Source organism: Megalobrama amblycephala, linkage group LG6 (assembly GCF_018812025.1).
Source record: "Megalobrama amblycephala isolate DHTTF-2021 linkage group LG6, ASM1881202v1, whole genome shotgun sequence".
NCBI lineage: Eukaryota > Metazoa > Chordata > Actinopteri > Cypriniformes > Xenocyprididae > Megalobrama > Megalobrama amblycephala.
The window spans coordinates 34,376,325-34,398,091 of NC_063049.1; the positions used below are offsets into that span (position 1 = coordinate 34,376,325).

General features: G+C 37.7%; 1 protein-coding gene across 21 annotated transcripts in view; it reads left to right on the forward strand.

The window, feature by feature from the left end:
- Positions 1–21,767, forward strand: part of map2 (microtubule-associated protein 2) — a 137,255-nt gene that overhangs the window by 56,494 nt on the left and 58,994 nt on the right. For all 21 annotated transcript variants that reach the window (XM_048194287.1, XM_048194291.1, XM_048194294.1 and 18 more), the window contains one exon: positions 12,861–12,950. The gene's annotated coding sequence lies outside the window, so the exon portion shown is untranslated. The remainder of the gene's footprint in view (positions 1–12,860; positions 12,951–21,767) is intronic.

Consider the following 21,767-nt stretch of genomic DNA (forward strand, 5'->3'; position numbering starts at 1 on the left):
ACGGAAAAGAAGTTGACAAAGGAATTCTTGGTTTACATTGTTCTTAAACGCCATATTTTTCCTTTGCCCACTCCTTTCCCAATTCTTCTCCCGTCTCACCTGTTGTGGTCATGACAGAAAGCATGTGCCAAATGCAACATGACCTTTTCTCATCCATTTATCCATGTCCCTCAGCACCCCGCTGTGTCTGTGCTGTTTAAGGTCACGATACAGGTGACTGTAGTCTTCATGCATCATGCCAGACGGCCAGTGAAGCACAAGAGCTGCATTTTGTCTGCTGTCTATTCCTCTCCTGGAGTGCTGTAATGGCAGAAAGCTGCCTGACATCAGTGGCTTGATACAGGAACCAACTGCTGTCCTCAGTGACATCGACTGCTGCATTGAAGCACAGCCTAGTCTGAAATAAAAGGACAAGGCAGCAATTACTGTTATATATGTACAATATTATTATGTATATTGAAAAAATAATGCACAGTTCATTCGATTATCATTAATCTACATGAATATATGCATAGGATTATGTGAATGCACAGCCCATAAAGCTCCATCGAAGCTCTGAATCTTAAGCACATACTTTTACCAATGATATTTAATGGCAAAATATATAGATGACCAATCATTCAATCAGTGTTATTAGTAACTGATAGTATTTGAATAAAACACATCAATGGGCAGAGTACTTAGATATATAGACACGTTAGTTTGTTTTAACAATACTAGTTACAAAGTAAAAATACAGGTTTTACATTTGATTTAACTATTTTCATTGAGTATTTTCACTTCAGGACAGACATTATTAGACCTCCAGTCATTCTCAGCTGAATGTCCTGTGAAGAAAACAGCGCATGTGCTTGTTTCCTAATGAATATGTTTGTGCATCCTTGCTTTGCAATTTTCCCTGTTCTTAAAAGAACATTTCAACCGAAATGAAAATTCTCTAATCATTTACTCACCCTCATGTTGTTCCTATGCTGTATTAATTTCTTTCTTCCATGGAACACAAAAGGTGAAATTTGTAATTTTGTTCTATGAAAGTCATACAGGTTTGCAATGAAATGAGGGTGAGTAAATGATGACAGAATTTTCATTTCAGGGTTAACTTTCCCTTTAAACATGCTCACTATGTGAAGAAAATATTAAAAGAGCTTCTGTTCTGAAAGATGCCAAACGGTAACGGATGGGTTCACATTTTTTTATGTTGCTGTGTCATCCATATGTCAGTTATGATGTATTTAAACTCGTCTCAGTGCGGTATGGAATAACGTGAAGAGACAGAATTGTTTACTTGGCAGGAACACAGACTCTTTCATTGGGAGGCACTGCAGCAGGGAAAGCAATGATGTAATGCCCAAAAGGGGGAATCGGTCACCCCCTTCTTTTCTGTCTGGCAGGGGCAGGAAAGACAGACAGACAGACAGACAGACAGGGAGGACACAGTTCTCAACCTGCTGACTGAGAGAGAGAGTGATGCTCTCAGTCTGATACTATAGTCACAGCTACCGTTCTCCATGAACTCCTTGTATGATGTCATACCAGCTTCTGTAATGTGATCATGCTTTGTTATTTAGTGCATTCCATGAAATTAGAGTGAAAGGTTTTCAGAGCATTCCCATACTTGTATATTACTGGAATATTAAGTCACCTTCATTTTTATAATGCTTTATACAATACAGATTATTTCAAAGCAGCTTTACAGTGATAACAGGAAAATAATGATTCAATGATGCAAGCATAGTTCAATTTCGACTGTAAAGCAGCACTAAAAAGAAAAAAATTGTCATTGTTCAGCTGAAGTAATTTCAGTGTTGATTCAGTTCTGTTGTAAAGATCATTAATTATTAAATTAGTTCAATTCGGCTATTAAGCCAATGGACAGGTTTATTGTATGGACAGCAAAAGTCAAAGGGCTCAATATTGTTTAGTTCCCAGCATTTGTGTTTAGCAGAAAAAAAGAAAGCCATACAGGTCTGGAGTGAGAAAATGATGACAGAACTTTCATTTTTGGATGAACTATCTCTGTTATGTTAATAATAAGTCCATAAATTTGTTACAAAAGCATCAGTGCTTAGGCTGCTTTAAAGACCTCACTGGAAGTTGCATCTTTAATCTCACCCCAATATTATATATAATATATATATACACTCACCTAAAGGATTATTAGGAACACCTGTTCAATTTCTCATTAATGCAATTATCTAATCAACCAATCACATGGCAGTTGCTTCAATGCATTTAGGGGTGTGGTCCTGGTCAAGACAATCTCCTGAACTCCAAACTGAATGTCAGAATGGGAAAGAAAGGTGATTTAAGCAATTTTGAGGGTGGCATTGTTGTTGGTGCCAGACGGGCCGGTCTGAGTATTTCACAGTCTGCTCAGTTACTGGGATTTTCACGCACAACCATTTCTAGGGTTTACAAAGAATGGTGTGAAAAGGGAAAAACATCCAGTATGCGGCAGTCGTGTGGGCAAAAATGCCTTGTTGATGCTAGAGTTCAGAGGAGAATGGGCCGACTGATTCAAGCTGATAGAAGAGCAACTTTGACTGAAATAACCACTCGTTACAACCGAGGTATGCAGCAAAGCATTTGTGAAGCCACAACACGCACAACCTTGAGGCGGATGGGCTACAACAGCAGAAGACCCCACCGGGTACCACTCATCTCCACTACAAATAGGAAAAAGAGGCTACAATTTGCACAAGCTCACCAAAATTGGACAGTTGAAGACTGGAAAAATGTTGCCTGGTCTGATGAGTCTCGATTTCTGTTGAGACATTCAGATGGTAGAGTCAGAATTTGGCGTAAACAGAATGAGAACATGGATCCATCATGCCTTGTTACCACTGTGCAGGCTGGTGGTGGTAGTGTAATGGTGTGGGGCATGTTTTCTTGGCACACTTTAGGCCCCTTAGTGCCAATTGGGCATCGTTTAAATGCCACGGCCTACCTGAGCATTGTTTCTGACCATGTCCATCCCTTTATGACCACCATGTACCCATCCTCTGATGGCTACTTCCAGCAGGATAATGCACCATGTCACAAAGCTCGAATCATTTCAAATTGGTTTCTTGAACATGACAATGAGTTCACTGTACTAAAATGGCCCCCACAGTCACCAGATCTCAACCCAGTAGAGCATCTTTGGGATGTGGTGGAATGGGAGCTTCGTGCCCTGGATGTGCATCCCACAAATCTCCATCAACTGCAAGATGCTATCCTATCAATATGGGCCAACATTTCTAAAGAATGCTTTCAGCACCTTGTTGAATCAATGCCACGTAGAATTAAGGCAGTTCTGAAGGCGAAAGGGGGTCAAACACAGTATTAGTATGGTGTTCCTAATAATCCTTTAGGTGAGTGTGTATGTATATATGTATATATGTATATGTGTATATATATATATATATATATATATATATATATATATATATATATATATATATATATATATATATATATATATATATATATATATATATATATATATATATATATATATATATATAGCAAACATTAAAAATAAATCCTGGTAAACTGTACTTTGTCCATTTAAACAGGTTTGAACAGACTTTTGTGGGACCCACAATTCTCTTGATTGATCAACAACTCTAACAGTTTGTTATCCCGTGCTTGTTAGCAAATAATTATTCTTTAATAAAAGAAAACTGTCTCCAGCTTTATTACGAAGCCATCATCTGCTAAACAGAGACATCTTGACAATCTCATAATTTAGATATTAGGAAAGCCCATAGCTCAGATAATATTACTATATAATGAAAGATAAATCCAAAGTCCATCAACTGAGTTTGTCATTTTTATTAGTGTCTTTACAAGAGAGTGAAATGAGATGACTGATTCTGAGAAAAATAATAAGGCTGTGTACTATTGGCTTAATGATATCTTTATTACCACAACAATTTTTTGAGAATTCCAGCACTGAGGTCTTTTAAGGCACATTTAAAAATACAACTCATCCTTATGAAAAACTATTTTTAGTGTCCTAATGTTTTTTTGGCAGGATAGCATGCACAAAATGTCCCCACTACCTGACAGATGTCACTAAAAATAGGTGTCCTAAGGAATCACTCTGGTCTCTGTGGCTGCGTAAACAGCAAAAAAAAAAAAAAAAAAAGTGTCTGAATCAGCCAGTCTGAAACTCTCTCTTCCTTTAAACCTTTTTGCACATTAAGGTTGGCTGATATTGAGTTCGCTGACATGCTTTGGAGGGCAGAGTTCTTTAAAGCCAACAAGAAATCAAAATCGACCTTATTTATTTATTTTGTTATGCACATTCCTGGTCTACTTGTGCATGTTATTCGGGATAAAAAAAAGTCTTTGTAATTCTTTGTCAAAGTCTTCAAAATGACTCTCTTTTCAACCCCTATCCTTCAACTCCATAGACCTTAGGTTAGACACCAAATTGAATCCAACGCAGATGAAAATGAGATTGAGAGTGATAGTCTTCTCTACAATGGCATGCACTGTATAAAGGTCCTAGATCATGTAATATTCACAACGCACAACTTTTAAAACAATTTTTAAAGCTATTTATCTACTGAAAGACATTTCGTTAGCTGAACAAGCGGATTATTGTTAAACAGCAGTACAGTCAACACTGTACACACTGAATTTCAGTTCCTCACAGCCTTTCATTCCTGTCAAAAATTAAATATGGCGCTAACCTGATTAAGTTCTATTATGGTAATGTAGCAATTCTTGGTCCAATCAGTTCCTGAAGGATATAATCAAATCTTGTCCCCCCACAATATCAGTTTTGATCTTCGTTTCTAGACATCCTGTCTGAATGTGTTCCTCTCAGTCTCACAGTCAGGAAAATGACAGGCACATGAGCACTAATAGAGATCTGGAAGTTTTTACCTCAAAATTGTTAGGTGAACTCTTCAGAGACTTCTCGCTCTGCTATCATGCCATTTTAGTACTAAACTATTGTGGTATCATGGAATCTAAACCACAAGCTAACTTCTGACAAATAATCCTTGTTGCAGAGCAGTAAGAGAGAGAACATAATGAAACGCACATTCTGGAGTGCATAAAGACCGTCTGTTGGACGTGTAGTGTTCATAGACCACAGTGCTGGGGTGAGATAGCAGTTCAGCAGAAGCATATTTACGCCATCTGCCAGTCTTCCTGCTTTAAACATGCAGATCTGCTCTGAACATAAAGCAGCTCTGCTGTCATGTGTCTATTTTTTCACTCTGGCTTCTGCCTTTTTCAGCTTTTTGAATAATGTGCTTAATTTGGAGTTTCTCCAAGTTAATGCAGTTCTTTTTTTCTCTCTCTTTCTCTTTTTGGGTTATGTAGTCAGTGAGTTTAGTTGAGGGAGGCACAGGGCTAATTTAGACACTGCTTGCTCTGAAAATCACATAATGACATCCTGAAAAGAAAGCGAGATGGCCACACCAGAGCCTGCGGTTAACGCAGATCTTTTCCAGACAGCACTGGGCCCATCCTCCTCCCTCTCGCTGCCTTCACTGCTTAGTATTCAGGGTCCAAAATGAACAATCACTAAGTGCCAATATGATGATAAAACTGGCCGGTAATTTTAGGAAGGAACTGCAGCGTAATAAATGCAATGCAAATCATCTTAATAATTTGTTTAAAACATGCTAACCATCCTTTAATCTTTTTATGTAAGGTATGGTTTATATTGACAATACAGTATATGTTGAATTATATTATACTTTTTGCTTAGTTAAATTTATCTTGTTTTAGGAATATTTGTCTGGAAAACATGATAATAATAAAATAATATAATATAAGCTAATTATTTTGTTATGTTTGCATTATTTTATTATCTACATATTTGTATTGACAATTAAATTAAATAATATATATATGGTGAATAATATATATGGAGGCAAAGTCCTTACATTTTTTATTTATTTATTTATTTATTTATAAAACAAATGTAAATTAATGCATTACTCTTAACATTGTCACATTTTCCTTAAATAAACATTAATGAAGTCAATCTTAAATTAAGTCAATCTCATCAAGTTAGTGTTTAAGCATTTATTGCAAAATTATAACTAAAGGCAGTAACAATTTAAAAAATATATTTAATTTGTGTATTGATGTTCAGCTGTTCTTTTTAATAGTCAACTTAGGCTTTTTCGGATCATCAGTCATGCTCGGTACACACTGTCTGTCACAGACACAAAGATGTATCTTTAATTTCACCAAGCTGATTGCACTAAACCCCCCGCAGTCATCATGTTTTCAGGTCTTTTCAAGTTTAATTTTGACATGACATAAAGTGGTATCTAAGTGGCTGAGCTGTTAACTTACTTTTCAATTAGTCTTCCCATTGATGCCATCATTTTGTTCACACTGCATTCACATGGGGTGTGGACGTTAACGCTTCTCATTTACTTTGCTTCATGCGTTGCCAAACTGAATTGTGGGTTCCGTTGCGTCGCTTCACTCGCGTTGCTCGCGGCAGAAGTTAAAATTTCTCAACTTTTCAAGTGCCGACGCAGGCGTCAGCCAATCAGATTGCCTTATGCAAATACCCTAGAGCAGTTGCTAGCCAATTGCATTCACGCAACACCGGAAAGTAATGTGATTGGCTGTTATCACTATTACGGTCATAGACATCATATACCTGTATGATGTCTATGATTACGGTTACATCAGCACCAAGCTTCAGACCATAGACATATATAATGTCTATGCTTCAGACAAGCCCTCCTTCAAACTTTGACGCCGACACCCCGTGTGAATGCGGCGTCATTCAGACTGACTCGTGGAACATGCACATAAACAAGAGACGGGATTTATCACACAAACCAATCATATCCAATCATAACCAATTTCATCCAATCATAGCGCGATGGAGGCTTTGCCTCCTCTCACATGACTTTCTGCCTTTCATTCTCAATTACCCCCCACAAAACCCACCGCACGCTTTAGCGGGTCTGTTGATTTTCTATGAGGGGAAGGTAGGCATGAGAGACGCGGTCTCCCGCTGTAACTTTATCTGCAGGTGTCGCTGTTGGACAGTGTTCCTTTAAAAATACGAATGACTTGCACACTTTTTAATGTCACATTTTGTAATATTTGCTTTGTTTTATTTTTGTAATATGGATTATTTTCTCATTCTTTTTATTGAGGGGTGTTTGTCTCTTCAGAGGAAATGCCCCCGATATACATATATATATATATATATATATATATATATATATATATATATATATATATATATATATATATATATATAATATATACTTTTTTCAGGCCATGGACCCCTTATAGAGTAGAAAATGTTCCATGGACTCCCTCATAATTATACATTGATTAAACCCAAGTTTGGGAGTATTGAACACAATTTGCTTGTTTTCCTGGTGCAGATGTTCCCCATCTGTAAATATGCGCTTTTCAATTATACAGCATCTTCTGGAAAATAAGTCGCACCCATTCAAACGTTAGTTTTTGAGAGAAATTTTATTTATTACTACATTCAAAAATAATGTAAAATACTGTTTAAGGGGACCTATTATGCAAAATTCACTTTTGCCTGGTGTTTGGACATAAATGTGTGTTGGCAGTGTGTGTACACAACCACCCTATAGTGATAAAAATCCACCCACTCCTTTTTTTAATCCCCATAAATCATAAGTGAACAAGCCGTTTCCAGCTGTCAGTGTGAGGTCACAAAAGCCACAGGCCCCGCCCACAGTGTTGACTGACACTTAAGTTTGAACATAGAACCGCCCTGAGCGCGTTGTTTACAGCGAGTCCACCATTGCTGCACTGACGAGAATGTCTCCCAAGCGTTTTGTGTTTGGTGTTCTGTAGCTTGATGGATTAATCCACATAACTCTCTTCATTTACTCCCAAAACCGGAGCCGCTGAAGACGAGGTGGATTAACTTGGTTTTCCAGGAAAATGCTCCCTCATTCTGTCAAAATTCGTGTATGTCTGCGAGAATCATTTCACACCGGACTGCTTAGTGAACGAATATCAATACAAAGAGACAATACAAAACAGAGACTGTACTAAAATGTGGTACTCAAGGATATACAAGTAAAAACTGTTCGTGATCCAGTTTTAAGACTCCAGAGTGATACTATACGGCAGTAATGAAGGTGAGAGCACTTTATTACAGTTCATCTGAGCTTATTTACGGGTATAAAGTTTATTAAGCACCACCCGAAAGGCATAAGGTCTTTATATATTCGTTTACTGTTAGGAGAGTTTCTGTGTACTTGTGTATGTTTATGTGTATGTATGTTGGTGATAATACAAGGATAAGAGAGAGAGTTTATGGATAATATTTTAATGCACACTTGCAGTGTATTATTCAGCTCTTACAGAGATTTTCTAGAGTGAAAACAGACGCTTCATCTTTTCTATGAAGTACAATAAACGTCATAAAACTCATCTGTATAGTTTTGGCCATCATTTGGACGGTACAACAGGCCTGTACTAATATAGTAGATTAAAAACAAGAAGGCAATATAAGTTATAACCGTAATTGAACTAAACTATACCTGTTCTATCTCCATGCAGCATATATTCGCAGTTTCTGACATTATTGTGCATCCTGACTGAATCCTGACAGGGGAGAACCATGGGGAGAACGAGCTCTTGAAGCTCCGCCCTCTTAGGCCGAGCGCAGCAGCTCATTTGCATTTAAAGGGCCCACGCTGAAACGGCTCGTTTTTGCTCAACCACTAAAAGTGGCAATTTTAACATGCTATAAAAAATTATCTGTGGGGTATTTTGAGCTAAAACTTCACATACACACTCTGGGAACATCAGAGACTATTTTTACATCTTGTTAAACATGGCATAATAGGTCCCCTTTAAATAAAATGAAATGTTTACAAACATTATAAACATCTTTTATTTCCCCTAATTCAACAACAAATCATTTAAATTTAACCGTATTCAGAACAAAACAAGAATGAAAAATGAAATGAATAAACATAATATAGTGGCATTCATTACAAACAACATTTATTTTACAGCCTAAGCTAATTTATTTTAAGCTGAACTGTAAATGGCATTGGCTCCTCTCATTGGCACAAATTCAAATATTTCCAAATTCACATATATTTGGATGCTACATTATTATTCATTATGTAAACAAGGCTTTGTACTTCACTTGTGTCCCAATATCCGCGTAAAACAGCATCCTTCATGTACGCAAAAATGTGTTTGGAATAACACAGTATATTATACAGTACAGCAAATTATTTTGCAGATCCCCCAAGCTTTTCGCCACGGATCCCACTTTGAGAACTGCTATAATAGAGTACATTTTTATGACTTTGTTAGTATGTAGGCCCATTTGTGTGTTTTCAGTGTGTATGCATGACAGTTGTTTGCTTCTGTGTGTTGGTGTGTGTTATGGATGCATTAAATCCCATCTGCTGCAGCAGTATGTCAGTTTTCTGGTTCTGGGACTCGTGCGGCGCTCTCTGTGCCTGCAAGGGTGGTATTATTCTGTCTTGCTGGAGTTCTCAGTGTGAACATGCCGCGAAGGGCCCTCACGTTCATGCAGTGTGAGTCAGTGTGTGGAACGCTCGCATATTATCTGGTGGCAGAGAGGAAAACGCTACATTTTCACCTCAGATTCCCTGAAGCACAAGCAGAGTCAGAGCTCTGCTGCTCATTTCTGATTCACCAGAACAGGATACATACTGTAGATAGATGGATAGATAGGGGTGCATGTAGATTTGCTATTTGTAGTATTTTGCAAAGTTATTGAACATTTTTAGATTAGCATTTCCCAGCAATATTATTATTTTTTTAACCCTGAAAATCATATTGCTTATACTGTAAGTAAGTATGGTAATCATTCTGTATGGAATAAGGTAATTCCTTTATTTTTACATTCAGGTTACCTTTGCTGTCATCTATTGCTCACTTAAATTTCAAAATTGATTTTAATGTCTGCCAGAATTTTAATATCAGTGCATCCCTATTCTGATACCATCATTGCACACCATGTTAACACCGCTGTACTGGGTTATAGGGGATAACGGATAGAGGATATACATACCAGTACACCAGTGAATATATCCATCTTTTCTTTTCAGATTTTTCTAGGAAAATTTTTACTGTAGGCACTCTTTATCTAACTCTATCACTCAAACAAACAGTCCTAAATGCCGATGGGAATACAGAGTTGTTCAGGTTTATCTGGAACCAAAGCTGCAGACATAAGAACATTATTCTCCTTAATAAAGACATGTTGAAGTGGCTATGAATGGAGTTGAGCAGTGGTGACTGTTGTGTCAGAGCCGCTGTCATACGCTGATAACTGGAGCTCTTTATTTAGTTCAGGCCTGAGGAGATGTTCTCTTGTGCCTCCATCAGAGACTCGTTTGCCCACGAATGGCTTACAGAATGATGCAGTGAAAATCTATGTCAGGCTTTCTTTATGTCCATGGAGTGTGTGAAGGAGATAAATGGTCTGTTTCAAAACCTATTGAGCTGCCTTGCTGTTTACTGTCTATAAAGGCAACTTTCTTCTAAGGCATCTTAAATATAAATGTGACTGATTTGAAAACTCTACAAAGGCTTCAAACAGCACTCCTTACATTTGATTTCAGTAGAATTTGGTGTTAGCATATGCTAATCTTATTGATGTTATACTCAGATAAAAATACACAGAAAACACAAATATTGGGTAAAATAAATTTTTATTTAGATTGAACTGTTAATTTTGGTGGATTTTTTTCTGTCTTTCTGCTTATCACAGTGCATTGTGGGTTTGTCTTCTCCATGAAGTGCTGTTCAAAAAATTTGGGGTCAGTAAGATTTTTTTTTTTTTTTTAAGAAAATACTTTTATTTAGTAAGGGTGCATTAAATTGGTCCAAAAATGACATTATACATTTATATTGCTTCAAAAGATTTCAAATAAATGCTGTTCTTTTGAAATGTATAATCATTTATTTTTTGTCACGTTTATTGACCATTTCTTGTTTCTTGAGCATCAGATCAGCATATTAGAATGATTTCTGAAAGGTGTGACATTGAAGACTGGAGAAATGGCTGCTGAAAATTTAAAGCATAAATAGCCTTCATATCGGTAGTTTAACATGCTGCCTTTGTAGGCAAAGAGAGAGAATTAAGGGTTTTAGGTGTGCCATTAAGCACTAATGTATGTGCTGTAGTGAAGGCCTGTCTCTGTGGTTTGTCCAGGTGTGTGTGTGTTGTGCACAGTTGTATGCTGATTGCCTAGGTTATGATCTAATTAAAGAACTAATTAGCTCATTCTGTGTATGCTCCCATATGTTCTTTCTCCCAAATTTAAACAGGTATTTACTTTATCAGTAATATCCTTAAAACATTACATTAAATGAGTACACCCCCTTTGAAAAGTAACATTTTAAACAATATCTCAATAAACACAAACAATTCCCAAAATGTTGACAAGACTAAGTTTAATATAACATTTGTTTAACTTGTAACATGAAAGTAAGGTTAATAATATAACTTAGATTACACATTTTTCAGTTTTACTCAAATTAGGGTGATGCAAAAATGAGTACACCCCACAACAAAAACTACTACATCTAGTACTTTGTATGGCCTCCATGATTTTTAATGACAGCACCAAGTCTTCTAGGCATGGAATTAACAAGTTGGCAACATTTTGCAACATCTATCTTTTTCCATTCTTCAAGAATGAGCTCTTTTAGAGACTGGATGCTGGATGGAGAGTGATGCTCAACTTGTCTCTTCAGAATTCCCCATAGGTGTTCGATTGGGTTCAGATCAGGAGCCACTGAATCACTTTCACCATGTTCTTCTTCAGAAATCCAACAGTGGCCTTAGAAGTGTGTATAGGATCATTGTCATGTTGGAAAAGTGAACGACGACCAAGGGCACGGAGTGATGGTAGCATCTTCTCTTTCAGTATAGAGCAGTACATCTGTGAATTCATGATGCCATCAATGAAATGCAGCTCCCCGACACCAGCAGCACTCATGCAGCCCCACATAAGGACACTGCCACCACAATGTTTCACTGTAGGCACCATGCATTTTTCTTTGTATTCCTCACCTTTCCTCATACAGTTTTGAAGCCAAACACTTATCTTGGTCTCATCACTCTAGAGTATAAAGTCCCAGTAGTCTTTATCTTTGTCAGCATGGGCCCTGGCAAACTCTAGGTGGGCTTTTTTGTGCCTGGGCTTTAGGAGAGGCTTCTTTCATGGACGGCACCCATGCATGCCATTCCTCTACAGTGTACGCCTTATTGTGTCACGGGAAATAGTCACCCCAGTTTGGCTTTCTACTTCTTTAGATAACTGCAGTGAACTCTGTGAGATGGTTGCAGTTCCATCTTTTTTAAATTTTTGTACCACTTTTGCTACAGTATTCTGACTGATAAGTAAAGCTTTGCTGATCTTCTTGTAGCCTTCACCTTTCTGGTGTAAAGAAATTATTTTCTTTCTTAGGTCTTGTGTTATTTCTCTTCCATGTGGTGCCATTGCTGACAGCATGAAATGGGAAGGGGTTTTAACACCTTTTATAGTCACCTGTTTGCTGGACACCTGTGTAATGAATAATTAGACTCACCTGTGGTTGAATTCTTGTTAAATTAGACATTTGTAGTCTAAAATGTAGCTTTGCTCCAGAGACTTTCAGTGGGGTGTACTCATTTTTGCATCACCCTAATTTGAGTAAAACTGAAAAATGTGTAATCTAAGTTATATTATTAACTTTACTTTCATGTTATAAGTTAAACAGATGTTATATTAAACTTAGTCTTGTCAACATTTTGGAAATTGTTTTTGTGTTCATGGAGATATTGTTTAAAATGTATGTTTTTTTTGTTGTTGTTTTGCAGCTAATAGTGTTTCCTCATGATCTGTTTGCAGGTGTTTATTACACTGAGAGACTCTTCAGGGCCCTGAAGCCTCCTCCTAAGTACGCCACCAATCATCACTGGAGTACCACCACCTAGACAGGTACCAGCCAATCCCTGCAGCACATCTCTAGCATGACCAACACATTGCAGTAACGTCATATGCAGAACCTCTGATCTTTTGTACATCCCAGTTCTCTTGATTCTGTTGTAATTAGTAAGACCAAATTCACTTTAAGGCAAGTTAGTCCACTTGACTGCCATCTTGGCAACACCCCTAGGCAGCTATTTTCTGTGCAGTATAAATATATATTCTATGTTAGCTATATATAAAATGTTAATAGAGAACTCCTTCCCTTTTAGGGATTGTGGTCAATTTGACCCTTTTTGTGTGATAGTGATTTCAGACACACTAATTCTGTTCTCACTTAATGTTTAGTATGTACATATAGCAGTGGACCCTGTCTATAATGCCACCCTCAGCTCTTGCATTTCAATTGCACTTTTTGGTGACATGATGCTGCATAGGCGATAGCAGTTTGCACCAGTGTGGCCCCAAAGGGGGTGTTTGTAAGGACCCTTCTGAATAATACACTGGAAAATGGGATATCCTACAGTCTTATGGACCTCACAGACACGTTTGAGTGAAGGTCACAACAAGACTGCAAGTCCATATCAGATGGGCTATTTGGGACAGGGCCATATAGTCTCAGAGTCAGGGTGCATTTTATCAGTCCGCTGGGAAACAGAGTCATGTTTACAAGTTCCCAGGCTGATACAGTGTTATATCTGATTTCAGATTAATCTGCCCTTATATGTGATTGGCAGACTTACATGTTGGCCAGACAGCTTCATCCTGACTAGTCTAAAGTCAAAGTCACACAGCGCTAAGGAAACTATATTTTTGTGTTTGTTGTGTTAGTGTGAAGAAGCCTTAAAGGCTTCTATATTACGGATCAGTACAAGATCAGTTGACAGCACTATTCATTTTTGTACTAATCAACCTAATGCAACATTTTTGTACTAATTCTGGGTTACACTGAAGCACTGACAATGGAAGTGAATGGGGACAATCCATAAATGTTAAAAAAAATCACTCTTTCAGTTTCATTTTTAGTATTATTTATATACTATTATAGTATTTATTAATATTTTGAAATAGAAACTAAAACAACTGTAGAAATGACAACAACTTTACAGCTTAAGTGCTACACACATTTTAACAGAAGAAGTGCTTGTATAAAAATAAGATTCACATTTCAGTGTTTAAATCCTCCTATTTTTTTGTAGCAATCGACATTGTACCACGAATGCTGTTGATTGTATTGAACCTGAAATATTCCTTTAAGCGGGCTACTGCTGTGTGGAGCAGACTATGATTATCAAAAGTCTGTCTACACGAAACTGCCTAAGATCTGCATCCAAGAACCTTGTAACCCTGAATTGTAATACAGTGGTAGCTGGTTACAGTTACAGCTGCAGTTAGAGGTGGAGAGAATGTTTTTAGTGCTGTCTCCAGCACACAGGAGCTGTGAGTGGGTTGAGCGGGAGGCAGAGAGCCCTTCAAGCTGCTGATGAGCATGACGCACACCCGCAAAATACCAAAACAAAAGCCAGTTAATAAGCAATGCTTTGCTTTTCTCTCTGCTTCTGTTTTCATGCGAAGCTGGAGCAGAAGGGCTTTTCATTAGCCTTCCTCTCTCTGCTTTTGAATGCACATCGGGCCCTCTGAGAGAGAGAAAAACGCAAAGGCTCTTCCTATCTGTCTAATGAATGTTTACATGTTCATGTTGATGGGTAGGACGTGGCTTGGCGGGTCGATGTTCCCATGTGTGGACGCCCACACAGAGACGTGTGAAAGAGATGAGATTCCTGTCGTTTTTTTGACTAGAACACGTGCAGCTGTTGGTTTTATAGATGTTTGCACATACATGTCTGAGTGTTTACATGTTGATAAACGTGCATGCTCATTTACAGAATGCATGTGGAAAAATCTTCGCCAATAAAAAAAGATTAGCAAAAAGCTAATTTTGTAATATTTTGGATTAAGCCACCATGAGTCAGCCGTGAGTCACACATTAAAGGATATTCCAGTGATTGAATTGCACTGTGTGAATGAAAATTTGAAACTAATTTGGCATCTATACACAACATAATTTAATAACTCTTTCTCCTTTTCTCCATTTTAGCTAGTATATAACCCTCACTGCCGCACTAGCATCCATATTAAACCTGTAGGAAGTGCAGAGCAGTGAATGGTGTCACGACCACACTTATGCAAGCTTGTTTTTAACAGGTTTCACAGCAGATGTGTAATCTAGCCTGCAGGCTTTAATTGCATGTGTTAGATGCTGTAGCAGTATCATTCGTATCGCAGATTCGAATAGCCCCACTGTGAATTTTTAAACTACTCAAGCTTCCACAGCAAACAATAATAATTTTAAAATTAGAGGAAAGCCAGAGGGAAAACAAAATAATGAGACGCAGATAGACACTTGTCATTCTCTTGTGATGAGTCTTATGCAAGTTAACTAGATGAGTGATGATGTTACTGTTGCTAGTCAAAAAATCCCAAAAGAATGAGCAGGATTTCTAATGGATTTTATAAAGGATCATATTAAGAATCCTCTAAATCCTCTAAACATCTGCTGAGAATTTCATCAATCTGAAATTCTGGACAAATATACTAAAAATAGGACTTTCAGTTTATCCAAAAGGATATTTGATTCTTTGATCCCCGTACACACTTTTAAAACTTTTTGAGTGGAATGTGGAAGCTAAAAGTTTACTTGAGAACACCTTGATGCATCTCAGTGGTCTTTTCAACTTGACTATTTGCTATTATTGATGCAACCTAGAGTATTATCATTAACCAGCAATAAATTAGTGTTACTTATCTTGGCAAGATTTTAGAAAGGGTATATTACCTTGAACAGTGTTTATCCAAAAACAATTTTTCCCACCTTCACAGCCTAGAATGGAATTGTGGAATTGTGTTAAAGGTGCCCTAGATTCAAAAATTGAATTTACCTTGGCATAGTTAAATAACAAGAGTTCAGTACATGGAAAAGACATACAGTGAGTCTCAAACCCCATTGTTTCCTCCTTCTTATATAAATCTCATTTGTTTAAACGACCTCCGAAGAACAGGCGAATCTCAACATAACACCGACTGTTACGTAACAGTCGGGGTGTACGCCCCAATATTTGCATAATGCCAGCCCATGTTCCCAACATTATAAAAGACATTAGACAAGGGCAGCCAGTATTAACGTCTGGAGCTGCACACAGCCGAATCATCAGACTAGGTAAGCAAGAACAATATACTGAATACATGATGTAATAACTGACATGATTCATGATAACATGATATTTTTAGTGATATTTGTAAATTGTCTTTCTAAATGTTTTGTTAGCATGTTGCTAATGTACTGTTAAATGTGGTTAAAGTTACCATCGTTTCTTACTGTATTCACGGAGACAAGAGCCGTCGCTATTTTCATTTTTTAAACACTTGAAGTCTGTATAATGCATAAACACAACTTCATTCTTTATAAATCTCTCCAACAGTGTAGCAATAGCCGTTAGCCACGGAGGACAGCCTCAAATTAAATCAGAATAAAACGTTAACATCCAAATAAATACTTTACTCACATAATTCGAAGCATGCATGCAGCATGCATGACAAGCCTCTTGTAAAGATCCATTTGAGGGTTATATTAGCTGTGTGAACTTTGTAAATGCGCTGTAATATAGTCGACAGCTGGTGTGGCAGGGAGCACGCGATTTAAGGGGGCGGCGCCGAGTGTAAATCAGTGCATTGTTAATGATGCCCCAAAATAGACAGTTAAAAAAATTAATTTAAAAAAATCTATGGGGAATTTTGAGCTGAAACTTCACAGACACATTCAGGAGACACCTTAGACTTATATTACATCTTGTGAGAGAATGTTCTTGGGCACCTTTAAATTAGACCAAAAAAGGATATTAAGAAACAAAATAGTAGGGCTGCCCCCTAATAGTCAACTAACTGTTAGTCAACGAGAAGCGGCTTAGTTGACCAAAATTTTATTAGTCGCTTAGTTGCAGAAAAAAAAAAAAAAAAACACAAAAAGTGGTAAGTTACACAGTCTGTGAAGGATGGATCCTTAACAGCTGGTCTATGTAGTAATTACTTTACCACAGGCAGGACATCCAAAGCCAGCTGTAACGAATGTAGCGGTTCGTACAGTTATTAATCAATTTATGGATGAAATATGAATATAATAATTCATAAATTGATTATGAATAAATTATGATTCATATATCGACCCAACGGGGAATTAAACATATATTGTGAATTGATTACAACGAATTATAATCAATTACATATATGATTAGTTCTGGTTTAATAATTATTTAGAGAAACTGTTAGTTTGTCCAGCAAATAAGCTCCTCATAGAATATTATCAAAGGAAGGGTTTTTCCTATGGCCATTAGAAAAAGACTTCCTCTTCTAGCATCCAAACGTAGCAAGGATATAGGATCGAAACGTTAAAGTGACCTGGGTTTTATGAATGAGCAGGAGAACAATAAGCATGAAATGTAATGCGTTTTTAATATACGAAAACAACTACCGAGGTTATACGTCTAAATATATACAGAGGATATACACATATATATATATACAAGGGGAAAGTAGAAAAGGAAGGAAAGAGAGAAGGCAAGTAGCAAACTTACAAACAGTCCTTGAGCCAGCGCGGAAAACAGTTTCCTTATCTAAGATTGAGAAACGGCAGTATACTTGCATTGGTTGTGCATGTCGGATTTCAGTTTAGCGCTGGTGCAGTTCGTTGGCTTCTTCCGTTCCGCGGGAAGGTTTGAACTGAGGACTTGAGAGTGAGTTTCGCTGGAAGATGGCGGTCCCGAAGGTGAGCGCGATGGCAGCGCGATGGCAGCGCGTGGTCACCGGAGACGTCCGAGAGGGACGTGCACGAGCAGACGAGAGACAATCGGGAGAACCGGGAGAGAGAGCCGGAATTGTGCGTCTTTGCTTTTATGACAGATAAGCCGACACACCTCCTTGAGGTGGGGTAGCCAATAACATGGGTGCAAAGTTGGTGGGAAAGCTTTTCCTTTGCTTGGCCTCACGACTTAATCTGCATGATTTATGACTATCAGTTCAGATCTCCAAATGGAGTGTGTTCTTCACAGTATCATTAAACACATAGAAAAATGCATTTGTCAGCGGTGTGACATATCTCAGTAAATAGCTCGTGTCCGGAGCTTTACGGAGAGACCAAACTCGACAGATCATAAAGGCATAGACAAAAGTTATGGTTTACAGACAGAATTCCACTATTAAAATGCACACTAGCACAAATACACTCATTTAAACACTAGGAAACATGCATAGGCCCTAAAATATATGAAATATATATTTCAGCATAGTGGTAGTTTGCAAATACAGTTCAAAATGTATGATTGTGTGTTTCTGTGTGTGTCTGTGTGTGTGTTTTTGTGTGTCCCTGTGCGTGTGGGGTGTTGGAATGTGGATCTGGTCAGTCTCTGGGGGGGGGTGCTCCTTTTGAAGTCACCAAAGAGAGGAAGTTGGACTTTACTGTTTACCATCGCTTGTCCACAAAAGTGTCAAGTGGGCTCATCTTATGGCAGACTATGCGGAGCCGAAATGGTTTTACAACCCAGTCCAGCATGCTAAAAGCGTTCTGAACATTCCCAAGTTTATTGATTATCCTGATACGTGTGCATATGCTACACCAGCCATATCACCCTATAGCCCAAGACTGGTTGTCCACTGAAGCCAAGCAGGGCTGAGCCTGGTTAGTACCTGGATGGGAGACCCCCTGGGAAAACTAGGTTGCTTCTTGAAGAGGTGTTAGTGAGGTCCAGTAGGGGGTGCTCACCCTGTGGTCTGTGTGGGTCCTAGCACCCCAGTATAGTGATGGGGGACACTATACTGTCAAAAAGCACCCTCCTTCGGATGAGACGTTAAACGGAAAATCCCTGACATCCTGGCCAAATTTGCCCATTGGCCTCTGTCCATCATGGCCTCCTAATCATCCCCATATGCCTTCATCACTCTGTCTCCTCTCCACCAATAAGCTGGTGTGTGGTGGGCGTTCTGGCGCAATATGGCTGCCGCCGTATCATCCAGGTTGATGCTGCACATTGGTGGTGGTTGAGGAGATTCCCCCCTTCCATATGTAAAGTGCTCTGAGTACCCAGAAAATAGCTATATAAATGTAACAAATTATTATTATTATTAAACACTCGCCTGTCATTCATTGACCTCAAATATGGCTTATCATCTGAAACCTGTAAGTAGTAGTTTACATGGTCGCTCACTTTAATGTTAACCTAAAAAATGTGGGCTGTTCAAATGTTTGTGCGGAGTGTGAAAGCTGAATAGAAGTGTGCTTACTGCATTACAGCTAATATGGAGGCGCCAGTTCGATCACTTGCGCTTAAAATACTCTGTCATTTTTGGTCATACAGATAAGAGTAATACATCTTTTTGAATTTGTGAAAAGCCTACTTTTATTTGTGTGCACTCACAATGACAACAAATCATTGTGCTTTTGCAAAATAATGAAAGCAAACAGGGTGCGCTTTCTGCTGTCTCTCTCTGTAAACTTGAGCATGCCCAAAAAAAGAAAAAGAAAAAAAAGAACCGAAAATGCCTCACAGACATGAAAAATATAGATACAGAAAGCGAAATGTCTATTTTTAAATGAACCAATTCAAATGGAAAACAAATACTCTCAGGTTATGTAATGTGCATATAGGCGCGTCCCTGCTAAATAGGATTGATTTTGATTATGTTGAACTGGTATAGTTCATTCTGGATTCTGATTGTAGTTCTTATAGACATTCCTATAATATTTAGTTTTTTTTTTTGTTTGTTTTGTTTTTTTTGTTTAGCTTCCGTTAACATACTGTTTAAGTTTGGGGTCAGTAAGAATAAGAATTAATACGTTTATTCCTCAAGAATGTATTAAATTGGTCAAAAGTGACAGTATAGATATTTATAATGTTACAAAAGATTTCTATTTCAAATAAATGCTTTTCTTTTGAACTTTCTATTCATCAAAGAATCCTGAGAGAAAACTTATAATGGTTTCCACAAAAATATTAAGCAGCACAACTATTTTTAACATGATAAAAATAAGTTTTTTTTTTTTTTTCTTGAGCCCTAAAGCAGCATAATAGAATGATTTCTGAAGGATCATGTGACACAGAAGACTGGAGTAATGGCTGCTAAAAATTCAACTTTGCCATCACAGGAATAAATACCATTTTAAAGTATATTCAAATAGAAAACAGCTATTTTAAATTGTAATAATATTTCTCAATAATATATTTAATTTACTTTTTACATGTATTTATTTGTTTGTTTAATTAGGGCAAGGTACAATAAGAAAAGATACAGACCAAATGCCTGAATCTTTAAAAAAAAAAAGATCCCAAAAGACTGGCAAGCCCTCTCCAAACAGTGTAAAAAAAATGAGAAATGTTTGACAGGATACTGGATGCCCAGCCTGGTATATTGAATTTCTCACAGATACTCTGACAGTCCTAAGTGAATAATTCAAGAGGAAATGGCACTTCAACTGTTTCAATGCAAAATGATGCCCACTCCTCTTTGGCTGACATGCTGCCTCTTTATTTAAATAAAACCCACAGGTTTATGCTAACATCTTCCTGTAACAAATAAAAAGGCCCATAAAACACCTGCATCTGTGTCCTTGTTTGCAGTATTGTACAGTAACACCCAAAGACAGCTCTCAGTCTACATCTAACATAGTCCAGTTGCAGTTCTGTCTTCTCTTTGGCATGTGTGTATGCGTGAGCCAAGAGCTCTGCAATGCAGCTGCACTGAAGTGAGCCAGGTATCTGTACGGAGAGAGGAAAAGTGGGGGAAGGAATGAAGGATAGTGCCTATTTAACCTGCAGTTAGCAACAACTGCCAGCATACTCTTTATGTAGATTACTTACAGTGTGTAGAATATCTCCAGTGCTTGTCTTGGCAAGCTGAGTGTTTTTAACCACTTGAGCTGGAATTTGGCACAAACCCACACATTATTAGCGATGCATGCAATCTGACTGACAGCTTGACTTTTTGAATTGATGTGCACACTCAGAAAAAAATGGACACTTAAGGTATAACAGTACTGCGCTGGAATGAGGTATGCTTTTGTGCCTTATTTACTCATAAATGGTGCATATTTGTACCTTAAAGGGCCAGTTCACTCAAAAAGAAATTCAATAATCATTTTTTCACTACAGTGTTGTTCCAAACCTGTATGACTTTGTTTCTTCTGTGAAACCTTTCTTCTTTCTTCCAAAGAACCTTTCAGTGAACACTTCTTAAAAGAATCTTTTTTATTTTGTTAGTGTGAAGAACAGTTGAACAATCTGAAGAAACCTTTTGCATTATAAAGAACCTTTTGTGCAATGAAAAGATTCCATGGATGTTAAAGGTTCTTCACTGAACCATAAATAGAACCTTTTATTTTTTAACAGTGTAGGAATTGGTGAATGTATTATACATGCATTTCCATATGAATTCTACTGCATTTCTGCTTGCATATTTGTCATGAGCTTGAAGTGCTTTGAAATTTTGTACAAAAGGGTTTAAACAAGGGTTTAAGTAAGGATTTCTACTGTCATGTGGGTTCGGATTTAATGTTCATCCAGACGCAATTGCCTTTTTCATTTATTCAAATACTGTTTACTGTCAGTATGTGACACATTCCAAGAGTTAATCCCAGCCACCGTGGTGCGCCTATTCAAATTTGGGATCCATCAAGTTATTTTGAACTTTCAGAATAGAAAAGTTGAAGTCTTTGAATGTCAATGCTAATGTTCATCTTCTTCTGGGGCAATTTAATGCCATACCCAGTGGGGAGTTCTGACAGCA